This window comes from Hipposideros armiger, unplaced genomic scaffold, assembly GCF_001890085.2.
Source record: "Hipposideros armiger isolate ML-2016 unplaced genomic scaffold, ASM189008v1 scaffold_35, whole genome shotgun sequence".
Classification (NCBI taxonomy): Eukaryota; Metazoa; Chordata; class Mammalia; order Chiroptera; family Hipposideridae; genus Hipposideros; species Hipposideros armiger.
Genome location: NW_017731385.1, coordinates 3,221,832 through 3,243,623, shown reverse-complemented (window position 1 = coordinate 3,243,623; position 21,792 = coordinate 3,221,832). Strand labels below are relative to the sequence as shown.

The 21,792-nt window shown below is 43.6% G+C and overlaps 1 long non-coding RNA gene across 2 annotated transcripts; it reads right to left on the bottom strand.

Moving 5' to 3' along the window:
- Window positions 1-7,060: 7,060 nt before the first annotated feature.
- Window positions 7,061-21,159, bottom strand: LOC109380351 (uncharacterized). 2 transcript variants are annotated; one of them, XR_002123444.1, is made up of 4 exons: window positions 21,067-21,159; window positions 20,342-20,478; window positions 15,464-15,639; window positions 7,061-7,821 (listed from the first exon to the last, which is right to left on the bottom strand). It is a non-coding gene; the product is annotated as an uncharacterized LOC109380351 (long non-coding RNA). The 2 variants fall into 2 exon arrangements; XR_002123443.1 differs by having other exon boundaries at window positions 15,464-15,599.
- Between the last annotated feature and the right edge of the window lie 633 nt (window positions 21,160-21,792).

Genomic DNA, 21,792 nt, shown 5'->3' with positions numbered 1-21,792 from the left:
CCAGCTTTCTTTTGACTGTTGTCAGCTGAGTGTATCTTTCTTTATCCTTTGACTTTTAGCCTATTTGTGTCTTTATATTTTAAATTCATTTCCTGTTGGATCTATGGTGACAGAAATGGGGCAGAGATTGCTTATTGAGTGTGGGTGAGGATTGTCCAGAAGAGGGTGATAGAAATGTTCTATATCTTAATTGTAGGTGGTCACATGGTCGCATGGGCATAGTCATTCATCAGAAGTCACCTGATTGTATACCAAAATACTTGCCTTTCACTGTATATATTTTACCTTTATTTAAAAAATGCAAAATCTGAAAACTAGGAGAAAATTGAATTAAAAAATTAGAGAATAAACCTAGGAGATTCAATTCAACTAATAGGATTTCTAGAGAAACTAAGAGAATAAAATTATAAATTAAATAAGTGGCTTTTTAAATATCTAAGGATAAGAATTCTGATTGAAATGGCTCCATTAAGAATCCAAAATAACGAATGAGAAAAGACCAGCATCCAGGCCCCACATTTTGACATTTCAGAACTTCAGGGATGAAAATGTTTAAAGCTCTTCTAAAGAAAGAAGAGATCACATATAGACAGTGAATAAGCAGAATGGCTTTGGCTGTTTAAGCAACAAGACCGAAGAGAAGAAACCAGAGGAATGTCTCCACAATTCTGGGTAAAATTTCTGTTCAACCTAAGATTAGGCAAAACCATGAATCAGTTGTGAGAGGAAAAAATGAATACATTATAGCTTTAAAAGTTCTCAAAGTGTTATCTTTTACGCTCCTTTCTCAGGAAGCTATCAGAGGATGTTCTCCTTCCAAATAAGTCGGGGGGACAGAAACATTACACAGGGATGTGGTACCCAGAGATGGCAGGAAATGCCCCGGTGACAGTTGTGTAGTGGCCTGGAGAACAAACTGTTCAATCTGGGACAAAAGGCCTGAGGGTTCAGGAGTGTGTATTTTTTTTCTTTTTTAGTGATAATATTATAATACTACATGATCAGTTTGAAAGGTGTTCGGGGTAACATTTTTTGATAGATGCACAGGAAACTATGAAAAAATATATTGCCTTTATTAATATCAGGGGAAAAAAAACAAAAGCAAGAAGTTGAGCAAAACCGAGGCATAAAGAAAATTTAGTACTTTCTGTCATAACTGTAAGCAGTATTTAAGTGGTCATGGAAATATACTCACTAAATATTGACTTAACCAAATTGTTTTATAATGCTATTGAGAAATTAAGTGGGGAAGTATGTATTTGTGTGTGTGTGTGTGTGTGTGTGTTGGGGGGGAAGTTCAATACTTAATTCTTATTTTTTGTAGAGGTCAATACGTAATACCTAAAATGGAACGGTTGAGAAACAACAATGCAAAAACACCATTTTTAAACACTGGGATAAATATAATAAGCAATAAGAGAGATGAAAATTACCTATTCTCAGAGAGTAGATTTTTGGCATGAAGAGTCAAGGAACTGCTCTTTTTCATTTTATTGGACTTTACAAAACATATCCATTTTGCTTTTATGCAAATAAATATTAGATGAAAACTAAGATAAGATAAAAAATACTCAAAGGACTGCTCTAAAGGTCAAATGTGATAACATGGTAGACTCGCGTTGAGCTGTAATTGACTATATAAATATTTGTCATTATTGTCATAATTAGAATCCAGTGGTAGATAGATCACCATAATAGGAACTGAGGTAATGGAGTTGTTGTCATAGTCCTGTGACACTTGTCATCATGCACTTAAAACATCAGCCTATTCATCTATAAAGTAAAACAGTAATTTCTGTCTGTCCACTGCATAGAGTTCTGTGACGCGCACGTGTGTGTACAAGTATTTCATTCACTGTAATTGCTGTCCTTCTAAAGGGAAATTATTATCTTCCCCTAAGATCTGTCTCACTAGGCTGGATATGTGGCAAATTTCAGACTGACTTGGACTAATCTTTTCTAGAGAGATTTACTTCTGCTTCCTGGGACTGGTTATTTAGGAGGTTTCATTCATTCATCATTTATTCATACGTTATTTCTTTGACTCATTCATTCTAAGAATATAGGAGCAGAAGAGGCTCTGGATGTTGGGCCAACTGCCATTTCTTGTCCTAACCTGGCCTGTCACCATGGCTCTGTGGTTAACGTAGGAAAATATAATAGGAGCATAAATATTTAACCTTCAAAAACGGGACTCGTTTACTGGAACTCTGACTGTATGAACCAGGGTTATAAATCTTCCTGAGGTATTTCAATATGCACAAGAGAATGAAATGAAATGAAACCACATGAATGACAGAGCTAACTTTAACCTTTGATTGTTTAAAAGCATCGCCCATTTTTTCTCTCTTAAAAAAGTGGGGGACATTTGAACATATACACCATGGTCAGACATATATGACGAAATTTATCTTTTAAAGTGGCCCCTGCTTTTTTTCCCCCTGTGCACTGAAATTTATATCAAGTCTGTCAAAAAGCTTAAAGGGAATGATATTTTACAGCTGCCTATGGGTTTTGTGATGCTGGAAGAGAATCATTACACTTTGCTCACAATTTATTGAAAGGGAAGTTTTCATTCTTTGGCTGTCTGTCAATAAGAAGAGAGCAGAGGGGGACACTCAGAACAAAGATGAGGGACAGAATCCATAGACGAGGATCCATTGTGCTAAGTCTGTGTCCTTTCTGGGCATTTCTGTTTAATTAAAGGAATCTGTTAATCAGCAAAGAGGAATAGAATTTCTTCTCCATGCATAATGCTGTCTTAGATGCTAAAACAAATTTAATCTAAGTAGATGTAGAGATTGTCCCAAAAATGCTTACAGACTCAAACTTGGGAGCAAACATAGCTGAAGCTGAAGGGAGGGGTACAGGGACTGAGGGTCTCGTCTGTGCAGCTGCTTCTGCACAATATGTTGTTTAGCCATGATGATGTTCTGTTATGATCCTCACTCCATATATGAGAATATCAAAATTCAGAGAGTTTTAACTCCCCCGAAGTCACTCTATTGGGAGTTGGCAGAGCCTAGAAAGAACCTTATTATTCCCAACTTGAGTTTTTTTTCCACCTCTTGACTTTCATTTGGATTTATTTCAACAAAGATTTACTGAACATCTAGTATGAATCAGTCACTATGCCTGACTTCAGGATATTTAGAGGGTTTTTTATTAAAATATATTTTTTGTCATCTTATCAAATATCTAACTCACTGTATCGTATTTATTGATGACTAGAATCAACTTCATATTAAACTTTGAGCAGAGCAAGCCCTGACTTGGGAGTCAGTTTTCCATTAGGTGAAATACCTTATTTATTGGTTGTCAAAGTTTTAAGTTTCGACTTACTCCCTCACTCCTTGTCTTTCCTTAGTATTCCCCATCTTAACACATGGTGCCATTTCCACTCTGTTTATTGCTCAAAACAGCACTGTAGGCACCATCCCAGAGTCCTCCTTTCCCCCCCCTTTTCAGCCAACTACGATGCACTGCCAATTTTTATCTGCATTGATAGTACCCATGAGTTTCTCATCTCTGCTTCCTCTGTCCTCTTCCTTCCTAGACTCTGTGGTGCTCTCCAATCCATCTTCCACATAGAATTTAGGACACGTTTTTTCAAACATCAATGATCCCCTGCTCTGAAACCTCCCAAGGTTTCTCATTTATTTTAGAACAGTCTCTAAGCTCTCTGCCTGGACACTAGGTCTGGCCCTTTCTGCCCCTCGCCCACACCCCATGTTGCTGCCCCTTGTTCCATCTGTTCTGTGAACATGGCGGAGCCTTTCCCACTTAGGGGCCGTTACACCCGCCCTTCCCTCTGCGAGGAATTCCCTTCCCTCCCCAGCTCTGCTGAATGGCTGGATCCTTCTTAATCTTCAAGTCTTTGCCCAAATGCCATATTCTCAGGGAGACCTGAATTGCCCCCCCCCCATTACTCTATGTCCCAACTTGTCTTAATAACACTAGTGACAATCTGTAATTAACTTGCTCACTTGATTAGCATTCAAAGGCCCTGTGTGCTAGTTTTCTGCTGTAGTTTCAGCGTGGAGAACAGCGGCCGGCACTGGGAGTTATAGGATGAATCTATTAAATGGACGCAGAAGCCTGAGTAGACTGCTCTAAACCTTGCAACTGGGGAGGATAACGAACTCAGGAGCTCACGTGGAAGCGGACCCTGCACTTTCCAGTTACTCCTGTTTTTGATTTGACTTGTAGGCTTTGGGTCAGCAGGGGCTGAGATTGGCTTCTGCTCAAACAGAAAACAGGACAGTCTGTGTGGGGCTGACTCTCTAAGCCGACGTGTGCTTAGGCCCCTGAAGTTGATGCTGGCGTCAGGTGCTATGCAGGGTCCATACAGCAGACCGATGCTGGTTCCACCAGGCCCAGGTGAGGTACCAGGACGCAGACACTGAGAGGGCTGCCTTCCTTCAGGGTAGCCAGATGGTTAGCGGGTACACACGGTGACCAGGTGCCGGCGAGATTCATTGCGCTTCTATTTGTAACTTCTTAGTGCCTGGTATAAACGAACGGCCATATATAAGCCAACATTTTTAAAAATAATTTTTTATTTAATTTTTCCTTCCAGAGCTTACAGATATTTTCCATCACTTATCCTTGCCTTGGTGTTAGATTCATCAAAAATCTCCACTTTTACTCACGTTTTTTGCTTAGCCTCTGCAATACCTGTGGCCCCTGGGTCTCACTGGCTTGGCCTCTGGTCCTCCAATGGTCCTCTCCATTTCCCGTCTCGTTTTCTTCTTTTCTAATTTATCTATCGGCCTAGTATACTGTATCTATCTCTTCAGAGCAAAGACTGATATTATATGTCTCAGTTTCTTCAACACAGCGCACAGTGTCTCACTCACGATAGATGCGCCGTGAACAAGTGAATGAATGAAGTGAATAATTGAATCACTCTGACCTCAGTCTGACCCGTGGTCTCTGAGCCCACTATCTGCCCAGACCTCACTTCCTGCCCAGTCCTTTAAGACTCTCCCTCATACTTCTGACCTGGGCTTTTGGCTCTATTTCTTTACCTCTCTAACTCCCTCCTCAAGGCTTATTTAGCTAAATTTTATTTGAATTGAGGGTTTCTTTGGTTGTTGTTACAAGAAAGTGCTAGTAGCTGAAACAGTACCCCATGACTCCAGCTCTCTTCTGGAATTTTGGCGATCCCTCCATGGACTTAATTGTCTTTTCAGATTCTGAAAGCAGAAACAGTGTTTGAGCAGCCTCCCTTTTTAATCAGTGGAGTTAACATGAAAGTGTGACCTCTACACCAAACCTTTAAACACCCAACTTGGCAATTTATTACTTCTGCGGTTATTGCTATTAGACCAGCCCTAGGAACAAGTAACCCATTTAAAACACATTGTCCGCCGGCTGTCGCTATTAGGACAGGTGCAAGCCGACGTGACATCAAGTGACCGGCCATTTGGGCAGACAGCAAAACGGACGACCTGGAGTCACCAGCAACACTCCGCTGAGTGACCTCCTTGTGCCTTATCAAACTGGCCATAAAAATCACTCTTTTAGAAAGACAGGTCTTTTCTTGGAGATGGGGACGGTTATGTACATTAATGTTACCTCTGATCTCTCACTTTGAAGACTCAAATGGAGCCCACATACTTCAGCAGACAGACGGAAGAAAAACTTAGGAGAATGTTTTTGGTGTTACATTTGTGTGTGCAAATGTAGTATTTGGTTTCTGACAAAACAGGCAAAATGGCTTCCTTTTTATGAATGCACTTACATAAGTCATCATACGGAAATGGCTATTCCACTTCTAAGTGAGACTTCAAAATTTAGCGTAAACATTGTAGACATCTCCAAGTCCTAAAGTCCATGTTAGATTCATATGGGGTAAGCGGATGACGCTGATTGTCATTATTTTTCTGAGCACGCGAAGTCTTAGACTTTCCTTAGAGTGAAAGAGGGCCGGCTGTTCTTTAATTATAAGTGAAACACGTTCTTCCACTTTGAAATCCTTTAAAAGAGAAATTGTACTGGTGGGAATTTGGGGGGACGGGAGTAGGAGCCATAAAAATTGGAGCACAAAAGCCATAGACCTGACTCATTGCAAAGGTTTTCCTTGAAATCCTCATTATACTTCCAATACACAGCAAGCTTATGTCCCTGGTTTTCTAATTCACAGTGTAGTAACAATCAAAATAGAAGTTTTTGTGGGGTGAGTGAAGGCACAGAAACCCACAGCCACATGGATCACCAGCTGATATTCTGGCAGTAAGAGATTTAAAATAACAAAACAAAAGAAAGAAAAAACAGCAATAACATTTTAGAAACGTGACAATTAGAGAAAAGGACTTTTTTAGGGCCATATAGTGTAAAGGTAAACTGTTGTTTCCTGAGGATACTACTGTTGAAGCTTAATGATAAATTGATATTCAATATAATGGTTTTATGATTCCTAGAGGCAATTGCAGTTATTTTGACATGTGTTAATAAATGGATTTTTCAGTTAGCAAGAGTTCCATCCCAAAATATTAAAAAATGGGTATGTTTGGCTGTTCAACGTGTTAAGCTTTAATCACCAGAAATTTGCTCATTAGAAAAATGTTATCCTCTAGTATAAGGCTATGTAAGCATGGTCAAGAAATAATCATTAATAAAAAGTATCAATAATCAACACACCTTGAGCGTTTACTCCCTTCCGGGCTGTCTTTGGATGACTTGACATCATTGTCTCATGTGATTCTTACAGTAACCCAGGAGATGCTACTGTTTTCTCCCTGAGAACCCTGGAGAACAGAGAGGGTACGCATCTGGTCTAGCACCACACAGCAAAGGCAGAATCCAAACTTGTGTCAGTGTTCGTGCTTTAAACTCTTCACCACACTACACTGTCTCTGAGGCCATGGAGTGGCCAAGTTTCAAAGTTCCACAGTCTGAGGAACTCCTCTGTTGCATTCGAAGTGGGAAAAACACAATTGACCTAAAAATATTAGTAATCTATAATTTTATTATACTAGTGTAAATATGCATTTTATTATAGTGCACAGTATCTAATCACATAGCCCATTGGCATCACAATTCAGCTTTCATCAGTGAACACATGATTTCATGAAACAGCATTTTAGAACTAAGTGAATCAAAAATTTAAAATAAGAAAAGGAAATGGTAGGCCAAGCTCTAGGAATCCCGTGGGCACATATTTTACCTTTTCAGAGAAGAGTCAATTTCAAGAAAACGCAGTGAAGTACTTTTTGGGACCTACCACAGACACAGGGAAATTCACTTGTGCATACTAAGGACTAAAAAATTTAAGCAATGTAAGCTCACGAGAGACACAAAAATGCCCTTTATAATTTATTCATTATAGAGCAAAGAATAACGCCACGTGTAATATGCAAGAGTTTCTGCCCCAAAAGCATGTCAAATAAAGGGAAAGAGCCCAAACCTCATTCCTGTCTCACCATGACTCCCCAATGCCCGTCTGATTTGTCCTCACGTCTCCTCCACCCCCTTCTCCCTTCCTTTGCCCACCCCGGCTTTCCCTGCTGAAATGCACTGGGCACTGACACCTCCTTCCATTCTCTGGACCCCTGTTCTGTCTTGTGGACTCTGCCTACCAGGCTAACCTCAGTTTCAAGTTTAGATGCTGCTTCCCCTGAAAACCCTGCCTTGTGCAGGTGCCGCTGTGCGATCCTTTGGGATGTTGTCCTCTTGTTGTGACACTCACTTGACTGTCACTGCTTGTTGACATGTCCTCTGCTCCTTCTCATCCGAGGCCGGAAGCTCAGTGTGTGCAGAGATGGCGTTTGTTCTGTTTGTTGAAGTAGCTCCAGGGCGTATAGCACAGGAGAGGCACTGAATATATTTTGTTCCAACAAATAAACAAATGTATGATTGAACTCTAATCCACGTTATTCTACAGAGGGTTCTGTTGATAAAGTCCCCTCACCTGTGTCATTTGGTTTACCATCACAGTGACACTGTGCCCCTTGCGATGACAGCAAGGTGTCTGCAATTGCCAAATCCACCTCAGCCACCCATGGCCTAACAAGGTGGATTCCCCTCCCGTAGTTTGTAAGTTTATTTATCTGAGACATTTTCTAAAGACATTTAAAATAAAATTCCATCAAACATTTGATTAACAACCTGTACTGATGAGAATGACATTATATGAGCTGTCTGGAGACCCTGGGAGCGATGGCCCCATATGGTCAAAGCTCTCACTCGCCAGCAAAGCCAGTCCCTCCCCATCCCCAGGCACCAACACTAGAAAGGGTTCTCCTGTCATCTGAATCCTTTTTACTGACAATCTCCCTTTACCACCTGGTTTTCAGGAAGCTTGACAGGTTTTTTTGTTAAATCATATCCCTACTCTTGGAGCATGAGTTCCCCCTACTTGTCATTCCGTCCTTGGTGTAAGCTTCTCCTCAAGGCCACATTGTTTTCTAACAGTCAGGCTCACGTATATCTAAATCAAGAAACACAGACATGATTGAGGCCCATTTATCTATACTGATTAAAAGGTACTGGTTCTGCCAGCTGGGCTCTGGCAATGGCAGCATCATAAGGCAGGGGGCTCTTCACAACTGCCCAGTTTTTCTTTTGCATATTTTCCAGGAGAGCTAAAGGCCCCAGCTCCTCAGCATGGCATTCAAAATCCTCCAACTGTGCCCCCAAACTGCCTTTGGGAAGTTTCATCTCTTTGCAGTCCTGTGTACACATTCATGTATCTGAGCCAAGCAGCTCTCCTTACCTGCAATTTTGCTCACATCACCCCATCTACCTGTTGAAATGATTTTGATCCTGAAAGTCGGCAAACACAGCACCATGGCTCAATGACCTAACAGACTTTAGGACAACTTGTAGGGGCCGTGCTTACTTTAAAGGGAATGGCTGTTCCCATTGCTAATCATATAAGGAAAAAAGTACTCCTGGGACAAGGGCAAGGGACAAGAACAGGCAAGGGAGGAAGAACAGGTACCTCTCTTGGAATGGGGTTAAATCGGCCCAGACTCTTAAGTTGTGAAGCCATCCAGGGCCTTGCCGGAGAGATAACCTTTGGAAAATTGAAGGGAGGTCAGAAACAAGGCAGGAACCTTGCCCAGAAAAGGCCTAACCTCAGATGGGGCTTTGGCAAATAGTTCAGAGGGCCTGGGGCCGTGATCATACTGGATGATGGCAGCCAGGTAAATGCAGCTTTTTGGTTGTCAGTTTGGAGAGTGGCAGAACAAACCCCCTTTGTTCAGGTCTAGAGGAGCTGTTGGAAGTCTGAACTGGTGTTATAGAGCTTTGGCTTGCTTTTCAGCTGGGAAGCTGGCAGCTATTCTGAGCAATCCCAAATTATGATGATGATCATTATAGTCTGAGAGCCATCCCACTTGGTTTCCTGAGGCCCTCTGTGTCTGGCATAAGCCATGCCACTGCTCTCATGGCCGCATGTAGAACAAGAGAATGTGTGTTTGCCTTAATGCTGTCTGTGCATCCCTTACGCTCTTGAGGGCTGCTGGGAAGGAGAGGCGAGTGTGGGAGGGGTAAGGAACATTCTGGGAGAGAGAATACATACTCAGGAACTTTTCCTTTCCAAAATCGACATTGATAGAACAGTTTTGATAACAGCGATACCCTGTGATATGCCACAGGGTCCCCCTCTTCCCGGCAGGAAGTCTAAAATGGGTGACCAAAGCTCAAATACTGACACTGAACTATTTGCCCCTGTCGTTTCTCTCAGCACCTCGAGAAGTTCCTGCGGGAGACTCATGGGGCATTGGACTTTGGAAGAGGGATCCCAGGCGGGGTGAACAGAACACACCGATTCTCCACGAGGGGGGGTTTGGGTCTGAGGAGGAAGATAGCCAGGTGGCAGGCCTGGACATTGTCAATATACTTGTGAAGCACCTGCCGGCTCACGCACCGCCAGTACTCATATCTTGATGCATTGTAAATGTTTTACTCTAAAAATAATTTGTAGATTCACGTGTGGGTATCAGCAAAAATACAGAGACATCCGATATACCCTGCACCCAGTTTTCCCCCTGGTAATGTCTGGCATAAGTACAGTACAATAGGGCAACCAGGTTATGGACTTCGTTATAACCTACCGATAGATTTCCCCAGTTTCACAGGCACTCACCGTGTGTGTGTGTCTGTGTGTGTGTGTGTGTGTGTGTGTGTTTAGTTCACTGCAATTTTTTTTTTTTTAGCTGAGCCATCTTCTTGCCACCTGTTGGCAGCTCAGCAGCAGCTCAGCTTGGGCTGGACTCGAACCCCTGTTGCTCAGAGCTCAAACCCTTGAGCGAGCTTTTAATCAACTGAGCCACTCGGCTGACCCTTAGTTCACTGCAATTTTATTATCCATGTAGATTGGTGTGACCACCACCTTAATCAAGATACACAGCAGTTCTGTCACCTGACCACTGGTCAGTGAGCTAGAGGCAAAAGCTAGAAAATTGTAGGATGAGCTCACAAAGAATAAACTCATTCGGAACTGGAAGACCTTAGAAATACTATACCTTGGGCCGGCCGAGTGGCTCAGTTGGTTAAGAGCTCGCTCAAGAGTTTGAGCTCTGAGCAACAGCAGTTCGATTCCTGGCCCGAGCTGAGCTGCCGCTGAGCTGCCAACAGGTGGCAGGATGGCTCAGCTAAAAAAAAAAAAAGAAGAAAAGAAATACTATACCTTTTAGTTGTTCTTTACAAAAAAGAAACACATGCACACACACAATTGTTCCCTCTGGCCATAGCAACACAGGAACTAGGCAGCCAGGAGTGACTGCACATGAGGATTACGTGCAGTATTACGGAGTCCTAAAGTGTCATCGTGGGATGCTGGCATTGATACGTGTTCCTAAAAGTGGGGTGTAGTCCCCATCATATTCTACACTCCCAACTGCAAGAGAACCCAGATGGGATGCTGAGGTCCCCTGTGCTTTCTGCTGACTCCCCTCCACCCCCCAAGTAAGGATCACTGAGAAAGCAGGTTGGAGGTCAAGGAAAATATGCTAGGGGTGAGCTGATTAGCTCCAAACACTGGATCTAGTAGAAGAAAGCTGGAAAAGGGCATGTGATTAGGTTCCCCTGGAAGGGCAGGCATTGCCAGGGTCCCCCTCTCAGCACGTTCCAGGCCCCTGGCCTCTGAGCCTGTCACCACACTCTGCTTCCAGTTCCCTGCACACTTTCACTCCTCACCCCAGACCTCTGGAGGAAATGCACACCTACCTAGTTTTCCGGGAAATCCTTTTCATTAACGCACATTACAAAAGGTGCCTAATATTACTAATAACCTGGGAGATGGGAGTTTGAATGAAACCTATAATGCCTTGGGATGAGGACTGATCTTGGGCAGGGAAGAATGTGGCCGATTTGTTTCTAAACAGTGCACCTTCATTTTAGCTTGTAAGGTAGACTGTGACTCTCTGGACACAACAGAGATATAAATTATAACTTAAAAACAGCCCTGAGCGGCAGAGGTGGTTACTAGACTTCCCTTGGCAGGGTGTGTGTGGATTGGATGGGGACACATGTGGGTGCCCTGCGTTGCCAGGATTTGGAGGCGTCCCCTCAGGCTTTGGGGCTACAATGCCCTTCACTCCCTGGCGACAGAAGTACGGCCCTGCAGAGATGCAAGGCATGCCCTCTAAGGTGACACCTTCAAATGACTCACAAATTCCTCACGTTGTCCCTGGGATGGAGACAGCCAAGGTTTGCTTGAAAAAAATCTTTGAAGAAATTGACTCAGCTCTCCCCAGTCCCATTTATGCTTTCAACCTGTTCTTTCTTTCTTTTTTCTTTTTTTCTTCCTCTTCTGCTTTTTTTTTTTTTTTTGAGTAAAACTCACTGTCTTGTAACTTCTTGACAGAGCGCTACACTCCAGAGTACACAGGAGCGGAAGCCCGTGTTCCTATGACAGGCTTTTAAAAATGTAAAGGTAGTTGTCATGCCTCCCTCCCTAAGCTTCTTCTTTTCTAGATGAAATAACCTCTTCTATTTAGTGAACACAAGCCATGTGAGGCACATGCTTGATGTGTTACCTGAATTGTCTCCTGAATTCTGTCAGGAGCACTGCCTGGGAGAGATCGTTAGTGACACTTCCAGACGCAGAAAGGAAGGTTCAGAGAAGCAGCTGCCTCGCGTGCCCCGAGCTGTGGGAAAGCTGAGGCTGGGACCTCAAACTCCTCATTGCAGAGCCCTTGTTCCCCTCATGGAGCTTGACCCCCCACCCCCACCCCTGGCTGAATCCCCTCAGCTTCTTCAATCTCCCAGACCCTGGGTGACCCCTCTTCTCAGGGACACCTCCTGCAGTGGACGCCTCTTGTTTTCTCCGCTCTGCCTGTGGCTTTCCTAAGAGTGACTGACCCCACATTCCAGCTAGGAGGTTACTGAGAGCTGGTGTTTGCATGTGTGACTTCATGACCTTTGTCACATTCGATTTAGACAGGGGTGGGAGCCTGACCCAGGCCAAATATAGTCCTCCTCTGGTTTTCTTTCTTTGTTTTTGAAACTGGAACTTTAAGGGAGAGGTCATCCTTCTCTGATGGGAGGAATTATAAGACTTATAAAAAGTGGCCACTGCTGGCAGCCACCTTATGGAGAAAGCTTGTCTACAGAAAGTGAGAAGATGGTGACATGCCAGAGGAACAGAGGTGTGTGTGTGTGTGTGTGTGTGTGTGTGTGTGTGTGTGAGAGAGAGAGAGAGAGAGAGAGAAACAGTGGTTATTACCAGTGTCTCTTCCTAATTGTTCCAAAAATTAAGCCATGACCCACTGTTGGTAGAGTCAACATTTGATTTTCATGAGCCAGTTTCTTAATATGGCTGTAGTTGGGTTTCTCTCAATGATAAGCATTAGAGTCCCGTCTAAGACCAAAGTGGCACAGGTTAAATGACAGAGTGTCTCATGAAATTTGCTAAGGTCAGGTGGGCTGGGATGCAGTAAGAATCCTTCTGTTTCATGCTGGGGAGTTAGCTTTGTCTTCATTACACTATAGCTAAGCAGTTGGTTCAACTATTGCCCGTAGTCCCTTGGGACTCAGACCATATGCCCACAGAGTCTGTAGCTTTAGGCAACTTGGTATAAAAATGTGGAGATACTGAGTATGCTAGCTACTCCTGGCATCTAAGAAAGTCCTGCAAAAAAACTCCAGAAAAACGGGCTTATTTGAAAGCAAATAGTGAAGAGCAAGGCTGATGTCAGTAGTTTTCATTCAAATACATTGTGATCATGGTCAAAGTGTCTTACCTTCAGAGAAGGACACGAGAAAATGAGACATATGTAGTTAGTGAATGGAAAAAAAATATAGGACATAGCATTGCTAAGGCAGATAACCATGGTTGGTATCCTACGGAGTAATAACCTTTATGGTCATCTTTTTAATGAACAGAAGGTATTGTTACCGTTGCAAGGCAGAAACCATTTGTCTTACCACTGAACAATCATTTGTGTTGCAATTGAACAAAAATTATTTCCAGTTTATCAGCTCTGTCCAAATCAATATCAGTCTTTACTACAAGAGATCCAGACCCTAATCAACAGCCAATGGCCAGATGATCCTCAGCTGATTGTTAGATGATTCCCTAACTCAATCATAAAGACCACTCCATCCCTTTTATTTGTCAGCATTACTTGCAAGTATTAGACGTTTTTTTGTTATCAAAACATGAGGGCCGGCTGAGTGGCGCATTGGTTAAGAACTGGCTTGGGATGCCAGAGGGCCCTGGTTCGGATCCCACATATGAGGGCCAGTGACACTGCCCTCTATAGCTAAGATGCTGAACAACAGCTCAACCTGGAGCTGGGCTGCCGTGAGTCGCCAGTGACGGCGTAGGCTGCAGCCCCTGCTGCAGTGGGTTGCCATGGGCTACTGTGTGTAGCCAGCAGCCAGTGTTAGCGGCAGTCCAGAAGCCGGCGACTGATGTGCCTCGCCCGGGAAGAGCACAATGATGGTGCCAACTTGGGCCAGTGAAGCAACGTCCTCCACAACTAGACTGAAGAACAAAAAGACAGCAACTTGTCTGTTCCCCTTCCCCCAATTCCCCAATAAAAATCTTTAAAAAAAACAAAACAAAACAAACAAAAACACCCATGATATTTGAATGGAGGAAAGCACTTCCTGTGTGTAGTTCATGGTCTTTGTAGCAGATCGATAATTTTTTGTCCTACCCTCATGTTAGAGCACAGATGTGGAATCTGGGAATCCTTCATTTTGAAGAGGGATATTCCAGAAGAATCACAGAAAATGGCACTCACCATCCCTCACACAAGTGCCGAGTCCCATAAACTTCCTGACTCCTGTGGACTCTTCAGACTCTTGTTAGACTGGACCAGATCTCCATAGGGTAGCCTGTGGTGCTTTTTCTCAGTGGTACCCTGAAGCAGAGTCTCTAAATCTGGGACAAAGAAACTGAAGTGCAAATCTGGATTCAAAGGCATGGCTCGGCCATGTATGTGTTTATATAGTTGATTATTGGCAAACTTAGAGCAGTTTCACATAGATATGGAAATGATTAAGATTTAATCACAAGAACTTGGACTGATGAACCCCAATAGCCGCAGCATTCAGATTTTACGGAATTAACCAGGGATCACATTAAAACGTGAATTGCTAAGTACCATGCCTAAAAATTTCATAGGCCTGGGTTAAGACCCTATAATCTACATTTTTATAAATTTTAGCCTGCATGGATTCGGATGCTGGTAGTCTTGGGGTGCCACTTTAAACCATTCCTTAAGTCTATCCTAGACCCAGGCACTCACACTAACTGTAAATGCAGTGCTAAGAGAGGACACACCTTGCAGGACAACTGTCCCTATTCTCATTTTGGTGTCTGCCTATGAGAGATATTTAATGAAGAAAGTACCACAGTGGGCAAAGGGTGGGAAGCCAGATTGGCTGAGGAGAGCATTTACTTCATTATCAAGAACGTACATCAACTAATGGATACCCAAAGGCTTTTTCAAACACCATTTTTCTCTTTTCATTCCTGAATGGAAAGAAATACCATACAGTATAATCGTGAGCACCGTTTGCTGCTTCTACTTTTTTCTTTTCTTTTTTAAATGAGAGTTTTGCTGAAGTTGTTTCTGTTTTTCCTTTACCATTGTATATCAAATGTTCTGAGCTTAATTTAAAATTTAGATGATACGTTGCTGATGCATAAAAGGCTAGATGTAGATGGACTGTTACTAAGCTGTACACAGAATAGAAATACTTCTGAGAGGAAAGGTGGAGCCTCTGAAATTGCCTGGGGACAAACTAACTCTTTTGCCTTTAGATGGTTCCTATTTGGGAGGACTGGAGATCAATGCATTTGTGGTCTACATGATAGTAACAGAAGTGGTCCAGTGCTTGAAAAGAAGGGAAACACTCTTACATATCGTGTCAAAGTCATGTTAGAGCAGCCCAGGACCTTGTAAATGATATATATGGGAAGAAAGACCCATCTCTATAGGGAAGTAGAAATGTTTTAACTTAACTGATTAATTAGTTAATTTCTTTACAGTCTCACCTTTTCCAGGTCCATTATCCCTCTCCTTGTGGGTCTTCAAATCCCCTGACCTACTGACATGTGTTGTAGACACGTATGCAGGGCAGTGCTCTTCTAGCCGTAGTCAATTGATCCCGGGGAAAGCTCCTGAATAAAGCTGCACAGATAAGTCAGGTCAACAGAGTCTTTGCCTAGAACTTAAAAAAAAAAAAAAAGATTTAAAAAGAAATCAGGCAATTTCTCCTAGAGGTGGGAGTTGTCAGATGGTAAACACAGGATTAGTTGGTTTCGTGGTGTTCATTTGGGCCAGAGGTAGAGTTAGAGAGAAAGGTCATATCCCATCACTTGGCCTTTGGAATTGACAATATTCTCTGTTAAATGCAGTTAATTATTCAGTTCCAAAGGGGCTCAAAGGAGAGAATGTGCGCTGTGATGCCAGTGTCATCTCTGGGTCATGGGAACCAGGTATGCACCATGCATCTGAGACCAAGGATTGGAGCGAACATGAGCAAGTGCCTTAAGCACTCGGTGCCTCCATGTCCTCATCTAGATAATAAGAAAAATTATTTAGGGTTGTTCTGAGGCTCAAATCAATGAATGAAGGAGCTGGATGAATTGAAAAGCATGTTACAAATACGATGAATGAGACTATGATGTGGATAGGATGAGGGGAAGACATTCTCTAGCATGTTCTGTCCCAGAATAATCTTTCTAACAACAGCTGCCATTTACTCATAGCAACTAATGTCCCAAGCACCATACCATGCACTTTATGTATAATTATTTAATTGAACCTCACTCTCACCTATAACCTAGATCCTCTTATCCAAAATCTGCAGATCAAGGATCTGAAACCTAGAGAATTTATTTGAGTAGTCTGAGCAAAGTCACACCTTAAAGTTTATGCTGAGCAGTGACACACACCAACAGCAGGACTCATAAAAGGAGATGTGGGTAAATTGGACTCATCAGAATTAAAAATGTCTGCCCTGTGAAAAAGAAGGAAAGACAAACTACAGACTGGGAGAAAGTATTTCCAAATCACATATCCAACAAAGGATTTATATTGAGCATATATAAAGAACGCAAAAGTCAACTACTAAAAAAAAAAATCCAATTAGAAAATCCACTAAAGACATGAGCAGACAATTCATTGAAGACAATTCATTCAAATAAGCTTGGCAAAAGATGGTTAACACAGTTAGTATTAGGAAAATGCAAATCCAAATTAAGGTAAGATGATACCACGCACCTATCAGAATGACTAAATTTAAACATAAATGATAACACTGAATGCTGGTGAAGACGTGGAGAAAACAGCATCACTCACACATTGCTGGTGAGAATATTAAATGGTACGATCATTCTGGCAAAGAGTTTGTCAGTCCCATGTGGAAACATGTGTTCACCATATGACTTAGCAATTGCACTTTGGGCATTTATCCCAGAGAAGTGAAATCTCATGTCACACAAAAGCCTGTGCGTTAATATTAATAGCAGCTTTATTCACAACCACCCCAGCCTGGAAACAGCTCAAATGTTCTTCAATGTAAGTGGTTCAACAAACTGGCGCATCCAGATGGTGGAATAGTACTGAGCGATAAAAAGGAACAATTGATACATGTGACAACTTGGATGAATCACAAGGGAACTGTACCGAGTGAAGACAACCAGTGCCAAAAGGTTACATTACTGCATAATTCCCTTTGTATAACATTTTAGAATTGGAAAAAAAAACCCCAGAGATACAGAGAAGAGCTTAGTGGCTGTGGTTGTCAGGGAACACGGAGAGAGGGGCAGGAGATTCACTGGAAAAGCCAGCATAAAGGGACCTTTGTGATAGAACCATTCTGTATCTTGATTGTGGTCTCCTATATTTGTACATGTGATAATAGTGCAACAAACTAACACACACACAAAAAGGAGGGTATGTAAAACGTGTCATCTGAAGATAGCCAGTTGGTTTTACTGATGTTGAATTGTATCAATTTCTTGGTTATGAATATTTTACTATACTACTTAAGATCTGACATAATATGGAAAAGTGGAAAAGTGGGTGGAGAGTACAGGTGATCTCTATTATTTCTGCATAACTGCATGCCAATATTCAATTTTCTCAAAATAAAAAGTTTAAACATAAGTGTACACTGTGGAGTAAACACTGTGTCTACATCTGGCATCACTGCTTCTCTGGTGACTGACAGGTTACCTAACCTTTCATGGCCATGGTTTCCTCATCTAGAAAATGGGAATGACCCCAGTAGTTAATTCATAGAGATACTGATTAAATTGTAGCAATATATCTAAAGAAAGTGTCTTGCACAGAGTCATTAATCAATAAATGTGATCTATTATATGAATAGTAAGAGTGCTGACATTTGAACACCCATCTATTGAATACAAAATTTTATTTTATCGAAAGTGAAAACGATGGACAAGCTGATTATTCTTTCCTCTAATTTCACCTGAAGAGCTTTCAAACATTGTCAGCACTGGGTGCCCACCCCCCAGAGTTCCTAATTTAATTGGGCTGGGATGATGGGACCCCAGCAATTGACTTTTTGTTTGTTTGTTTTCATGCTTCCCAGGTGATTCTATCGTGTAGCCTTGGCTACACACCACTAATATGCACAGCGGTTACTTTTCCATTCTGTCTGTTTCAAAGTTTCAAGTTGAATTAGTCCAGAGCCTGGTGACAGTACCAATTTTGCCTCCCCTGCTGTGGCGAAGGGCACAGTTTCTCAGAGGGATACTCACCTAAATAATTGCACCCCACCCTGGATGCATGTGACTGTGATAATGGGGTCGCTCCTAAGCCATGGCTTACTCCACAGCCAGGCGGAGGCAGCATTTTCCCAGGAGACTGTTGGCGTGCCTTGAGGAAGAAGCAGCCACCAAAGCGTCGATACACATGCTCAAATCTGCTAAGACTGAGCCCAGACACAAATGAGACTATGTGGAGGCATTCCTTCCTCTGGGCACCTAGGAGTGACAGTCCTGGGCCTCTCTTATAGAGCAAATTATGCTTTTCAATTCATACCGTTCAGAAAGGCAGACAAAAGGCATGGGCAATATCCTAATCAATACCACTTGACAGCCTTCCAAAGAGATTTCAAAAGAAGAAAAGCTCTGTTTTTCATTGTTTCAATATTTCATGTGCTCTAACAAAGCAGAGGATAATTCTATGAATTAACAGATTTTTTTTTTGGTTTGCTTTGCTTTCTTTTTTAAAAACATTGCATGAAATTAATACAAGGAGGATCCAATTTATTGTTTCAGATAGACTCTCTTCATCCCGTCTGTGTACCCTCACCCTGAACACACACACTGGGGGGGTCTTTAAAACAGGCCCCACAGTCCCCCTGCCACCCCCTGTCTGTCCTGCAGACCATCCTCCTGTGAGGGGCTGGAGTGCTCTCCGCCCACCTTGAACTTGGACTAGCCCTCGGACTTGGTGTGACCCTATGACCTGTGGTACAGCCCCAGGCCTAGCTCTTAAGTTTAGGTGATTCTGGCTTTGTTTTTTTTGAATTCAGTTGTCAACAAGGACTCCTGGTCTCCCCTGCTGGAGAGCAGCCTGTGGAGAGGCCCTGGAGACAGGTACCATGTAGAGGGAGGCAGGGGCTGCAGAAAGTTAGGTACCAGGCCCAGGTGGGTGCAGGGGGCCTGCCAGGAGGCCTTACAGCCATGCTCAGTGTCAGCTGCGTTGCCACCCCCTGAGGCGTCACTGAGTGGTGTGGGGAGCCAAATGTCCAGACCAACGCAAGAAACAGGAAGTCATTGTGGTTTCGTGCCATTAAGTTTGACAGCCGTTTGTTAGGCAGCAGCAGATATCTTTCTGATTTTAGGAAAAGCTGATGCTATTTGGCTCATACTCAATGATCACAAATATGTTGGTCAGTGCTCCTTTGTCCTCAGCCTCCTCCTGTTGATGTTTTTCTTATGAAATGTAATTCTTGATAATTATCGACTTGAACACACAGGAGCATGAGCACCCCCCCCCCACCACCACCACCACCAATAATAATAACAAGAGTCGTATATTGTGACTTGCTTTGTGTGTCCTGCTTGAGAAGGGGAATCAGTAATCATGTTCTAGAATGAAGGAAGAGTCAACACAAACATCACTTAGAGAGGGCTGTGTGGAAACGCTGGTTTAAACGCTGGTTAATTGTGCCTGAGATCTTTGGCTCAGAGGCCCCGGGCCCAGCCACCCCACACGGTTCCTAAACACATGGATTCATTCCTTCACTAAATGTTTTTGCTAAGTCGCATTCATCTATAGTCATCAATAGATCAATCTGAAAAATGCTTAGTTCTGTTCATTACACTGTCGACCTACAGCAACACAGGGTTTTGGAAGAGAAGCCATGTGAAGGAGGGAACAGGCCATTTCATAGTGCGGAGAAGGTGCCACGTAATACAAAACGGAGAGACAGCAAACTTTTTTTGGGCTCCAACATGGTTGGGATGTGGCAATGAAGACTCACGCTTCTGGTGAATAGTTTTAAACTGAGCTCTGTGGGTTATTCTCAGCCAGTAATAACCCCAGACCGCTTGGGATCACCATGGGAACAAGCAGTAGCTAACTACAGCACAATCACCCTGATTACCATAGAATTAGCACAAAACAAATGTTGATTCTTTTCCCAAATAGATATATTATTATGATGATAACAGCCTCCCATGTCTCCCAGGTTTTCTCCTCATGGTTCTAACATCTTTGCCTGACATTTGTTTCTTCTGATTTCTTTTCCCAAGAACCATGGAGGGTGCAGGGGAGTGGGTGGTAGCTGGCCTTTCTTTCCCCTTCCTCTCGCCTCAATCCGATACACAGGAAACCGTCATGCACACGTTGATTCATTGCTCACTGTCAGGGTGGCAGGAGGGGATGCTAACCTTTGAAAACAGGCCTTGGAGTTTCAGATTCAAATGACCGGCTTGAATGGCACGTTGACTGAAATCACGCAGTTTTGACTTCTTTGGTGTCCATGGAGCACAGCCCGGCATCCCATTGGCTCCTGGCACATTATGGCCTGTGAGGAGGGAGGCACACCAAACAGGGGCCTGTTACCTGCCTGGGTCCACCCTTGTGTGGTGCACACCTGACAAAGACACCGTCAGCTCGGGTATCCCGTGGGCCAGCCGTGGAGGCTGAAATCTTAGTCCCAGCCTCTCCGTTTGCCAGCCTTGTGAGCTGTGATGACAGCTGGCACTCGGCTGTCCCCAAAACCCCCTCTCACAGTACTCAGCACCACGCTTGCACAGCGATGGAAGCAATTAGCCACCGTGTGGCTGATGTACCCCACAGAGGACTGGTGGCTCGTCTGACACATCTGGGCACTGAAAGTAATTGAAACAGCTGCTTCCGCCCATATGGCAGCAAAAGCTGGTCCTGCAGAGTCTGCTGCCTGGGCTGCACCAACCTCGGGCAAATTAGCCGTCATTAATCCCCAGATCTGACCCGCATACGCAGAGCCACTAATCAAGACAGCTGGGGGAGGGTTGGTGGGGGCAGCGCACTGAGGAAGAGAGTCCCGTTAAGATTCTACAAGACATCCCAGGTAAAAAAAGAAAACACACAAGCCCAAATCACAGTCTTCCTCTCCCTTTCACTCCCCTACCTGGCACAGACAGTCTGTCTGTTGGCTCTCTTCATTTAGGAGGTTGCTAAAATAGCAGTCCAACGTTTCGGGAGTGTCACACTGCTCTGTGCAAGTCTGGTGTCCGCAGTTATAAATAGCTTGTCACGTGGAGAGCAGGGACACAGATACTGTGCAGTCTCGACTAGAAGCCGAGAGAACCACAGTAATCCAGGCCCTGGTGTGAGAAGGTGAGCCACCCTGACCCGAGGAGACAGGTAGCTTTTCCTCCCCTCTCGAAGGTGCTATGCTGGCTTTTGGAGGGACTGGGTTTCTAGACCGCAAAGGGATGGGGCTTCCTTGATATGGAATTTTTAGACTCAGAGCTAGTTGTTCCACAGGGGCCTTGGAGACAGGTGAGAGGTCAGGTGCCCCCTGTCAGGTTAAGGGGAGCTCTCTCATCCCTGAGGCCGAGATATATGACAGGACAGAGCCTGAAGCTTCTAAGGACTGTGTTGACTCAACTTCCGTGTTACAGGATGAGGGCAGGTGGCTGTCTCATTTACACCTGACAGCTGATGTCATTATTCCGATGGCTCCCCATTATGCCTGACAGCACCCCCCATGCAGTAAATCGGTGGTGTGGTGCACATGGGCCGGGGTGGCAGGCGGATGTGTCATCCCACAGGTGTGAGAGCGGTAGAGCGTGTGCACGGGATGTGCCACTGACCCCTCAGGTTGGAGAGAGTTTTCAAGCAAGGTGATTTC